This window comes from Haliaeetus leucocephalus, unplaced genomic scaffold, assembly GCF_000737465.1.
Source record: "Haliaeetus leucocephalus isolate CR32 unplaced genomic scaffold, Haliaeetus_leucocephalus-4.0 Scaffold240, whole genome shotgun sequence".
Classification (NCBI taxonomy): domain Eukaryota; kingdom Metazoa; phylum Chordata; class Aves; order Accipitriformes; family Accipitridae; genus Haliaeetus; species Haliaeetus leucocephalus.
This window is the reverse complement of record NW_010972676.1, coordinates 6,522,560-6,522,895: the sequence shown is the minus strand read 5'-3', so window position 1 is coordinate 6,522,895 and position 336 is coordinate 6,522,560.

The following is a 336-nucleotide window of genomic DNA, read 5'->3' as shown; positions in this document are numbered from 1 at the left end:
CCTCCGCCTGGCTAGCTGCTCGGGTCCTTGTTTTAAACTGCTGCGAGAACTTCAGGGTTCGAGGTTGCCGTTAGGATTCTACCGAGTTTGAGGTTTTAAATGGAGGTGTCATTAGCGGCAGCTGCTGCAGTGGTTTGTGACGTGGGTCTCTGCTGACAGGACTGAACAAAGACCGCTCGTTTCACACCGACTGTCACCAAAGCTGGCCTCGCTTGGAGCAAGTTTTTGGTTAGTGCTGCTTAAGGCTAGGTTCCCTTTGACCAATTACCGAGGACCTCTTCTATCAATACGGACTCATCCAGACCCTGCAAATATGCAGAATTCAGAATTAACAGT